This window comes from Pundamilia nyererei, unplaced genomic scaffold, assembly GCF_000239375.1.
Source record: "Pundamilia nyererei isolate P.nyererei 1_Seehausen unplaced genomic scaffold, PunNye1.0 scaffold00048, whole genome shotgun sequence".
NCBI classification, from domain to species: Eukaryota; Metazoa; Chordata; class Actinopteri; order Cichliformes; family Cichlidae; genus Pundamilia; species Pundamilia nyererei.
In genome coordinates, this window is record NW_005187449.1 from 3211007 (window position 1) to 3214628 (window position 3622).

Here is a 3622-nt window from a genome sequence, read left to right on the forward strand (position 1 = left end):
GTGTGTGTGTGTGTGTGTGTGTGTGTGTGTGTGTGTGTGTGTGTGATTTACATTGCTGTGCTTGAGAGCCACCATCTGCCGGAACCAAATTCCCTGTATGTGTCTGTGCATATACTTGGCCAATAAACACGATTCTGATTCTGATCTGTCGATCTCCCGCTCCCTTATCGCATCACTCGTGAACAAGACCCGGAGATACTTGAACTCCTCCACTTGGGGCAGGAACTTGTCCCTGAGCCGGAGTTGGCACTCCACCCTTTTCTGGCTGAGGACAATGGCCTCAGATTTGGAAGTGCTGATTCTCATTCCCATTCTGAGACCCAAATGAAAGCCTTCCGCAACTTGGCTATGCCTAGATATTCTGTCTATACAATTATGAACATAATTGGTGACAAATTGCAGCCCTGGTAGAGTCCATCACCCACAGGGAATGAGTCCGACTTATTGCCGGCTATGTGGACCAAGCTCTTACAATGGTTGTTTAAGGATCGAATAGCCTCTAGCAATGAGCAAGACACCCCATACTCTTGAAGCACCTCCCATAGGACACTCCGAGGGACACAGTCGAATGCCTTCTCCAAGTCCACAAAACACATGTAGACTGGTTGGGCAAACTCCCATGCACCCTCAAGTATCCTCGAGAGGACAAAGAGCTGGTCCAGTGTTCCACGACCAGAACAAAAACCGCATTGTTTCTCCTCTATCCAAGGTTGGACTAACGGATGGATTCTCCTTTCCAGTACACTGGCATAGACTTTCACAGGGAGGCTGAGGAGTGTAATCCCCCTATAGCTGGAACACACCCTCGGTCCCCCTGCTTAAAGATAGGAACCACCACCCCGGTCTGCCAATCCAGAGGTACCACCCCTGATCTCCACACAACATTGTAGAGGCGTGTCAACCAAGACAGCCCTACAACATCCAGAGCCTTCAGGAACTCAGGGCAGACCTAATCCACCCCTGGTGCTCTGCCACGAAGGAGTTGTTTAACTGCCTCAGCCACCTCACCCCTAGAGATAGATGAGCCGTCCCCCTCGTCCCCAGACTATGCTAACTCCACGGAAGACGTTCCAGTGGGATTAAGGAGGTCCTTGAAGTTTTCCTCCCACTGCCCAACAATGTTTTCATTCGAAGTCAGCAGCTTCAGCAAACAAGGTGTGGAACATGGTGCACTCAATGTCCCCACTCTCCCTCAGAATGCTGTTGAAGCTCTGCTGGAAGTGTGAGTTGAAGATCTCGCGGACTGGGGCCTCTGCCAGGCATTCCCAGGTATATACTATACGTTTAGGTGCACCAGGTCTGTCCAGCATCCACCCCCACCACCCGATCCAACTCACCACCACCCAATGTATCTCACCACCAGGTGGTGAACAGTTGATCCCTCAGCCCCTCTCTTTACCTGAGTGTCCAGAACATATGGCTGCAGGTCTGGTGATACAATTATAAAATCAATCATCGACCTGCAGCCTAGGGTGTCCTGGTGCCACATGCACTTATGGACACTCTTATGTTCGAACATGGTGTGGACAAATTGTGGTTTGGACAGAACAAAACACTGCTCGGGTTCAGATCCAGAAGGTCATTCTTCCAGGTCTCACTCTTGTTGCCCACATTAGTGTTAAAGTCTCCCAGTAGGACAACAGAGTCCCCTGGTGGAGCACAGTCAGGACCCGTTCCCCAACCCGAAGGCGCAGGGAACAAACCCTCTTGTCCACTGGGAGAAACCCTAAAGTACAGGCAGCAAGCCAAGGGGATACTAGGATACCCAACCCAGCCCACCGCCTATCACCAAGAGCAACTCCAGACTAAGATAGAGTCCAACCCCTCTCCAGGAGAATGGTTCCAGAGCCCAAGCTATGCATTGAGGTGAGCCTGACTATATCTAGTACCTCTCAGCCTCATGCACTAACTCAGGCTCCTTCCCCACCAGAGAAGTGACCTTCCAAAAAAAATCACAGTTGTAAATAAAGCACTACTGAACTGACAAACGCAGAAGTGTCCGTCTGTGGGTCATGTGTCACAATGAATTTCTAAGGAAATTATATGGTTACAGTTGCTCCAAGACAATAATAACAGTAACAGACTGATATTTTTTGTGGTGGTGTTTTTAACCCAGTTCAGTTCATTATCTGTGTGTACCCCGAGGTATTTATAGTCCTCCAAAATGTCCACATCAACCCCTTGAATTGAAACAGGGGTCACATGTTTCCTGGTCCTCCTACAGTCCACAATCAAGTCTTTGTTATTTGTCACACTGATACTGCTCACACCATGTGACAAAGGAGTTGACCACAGCCCAATACTCCATCTCAACACCCTCACTAATGTATCCACCCACTGCAGAGTCATCTGAAAATTTCTGAAGATGGCAGCTCTCTGTGCAGTAGCTAAAGTCTGTGGTGCTGAGGGTGAAGAGGAAGGGGGAGAGGACGGTCCCTTGTGGTTCCCCTGTGTTGCTGATCACCTTGTAAGACACACAATGTTGAAGATGCACATATTGTGGTCTTCCTGACAGGTAATCAACAATCTGGGACATGAGAGACACATCCACCTGCAACGCTGTCAGCGTATCATCCAGAAGGGTTGGCCTGATGATACTGAATGACTGGAAGGCTGGGGACTCAAACGACAGTCAGGACCCGATCCTCAACCCAGGGTATGAGGGACCAGGCAGCGAAGGCATAGAGGACACAGGAAAAAATGTCTTCGAAATGGGTTTTCTTTATTTTCACAATCATCCTGGAGTGCCCAGAATGGAATGACTTTCATGTCAACCAAAAGTATATATATATATGTACTAATACTGTAGCCAGAAGAACACAATGAACAGTTTCATACAGTTTTATGACTTTCAAGGTTTTCAAAGTATTGCCTCTCTGTTTGAAAACCTCACATATTACATACGAGGGATTTTACATACATACAACAAACTGTTGATTTTCTGAAGCTCCAAACTTTGCATGACCATCTCATAAAATAAGGTCTACTATATAACCCTGATGACACAGACGCACAAACCTGTTTGTTTGTCCTTCCTAGACCCCCACCTATTCACTGTGTTGTCTCCTCCTGAAGTTAAAATGTTAAGCCACATCTTCATGTCATTATGTACCAAAAAAAAATCCGCACACAAAAGAAAAATTTAAGTAAACCAATCTATAAACAAATCTAAATTTATGCTTGCCTAACTGATATTAATGTTGCAGTTCTGGAATGCAATGCCTTCTCCTTAAATTAGCCTCGATACACAGACACCATATCCTGGGGATTCAGCGCACGAATGGCCTCAGGATAAAAACTCCTCTTGAGCCTCTCTGTTTTTGTTCGGATGATGCGGAACCTTCTGCCTGATTTCAGAAGCTGGAACAGTTCGTTACTGGGATGTGATGGGTCCTTCAAAATCTGAGCTGCTCTAGTCCAGCATCTCCTGAAGTAAATGACCTGTAGGGAAGGGAGAGCAGTCCTGCAGCAGCATTCTGCCATACGGATCACTCTCTGAAGAGCTTTTTTATCCTTGACACAGCTGTTTCCATACCAGGATGCAAGGCTGGACTGGGACAAAAAATCGGCCCGGGCATTTTGACTAGAGACCGGCCCACCAGGATAAAGATTGAAAATGTGA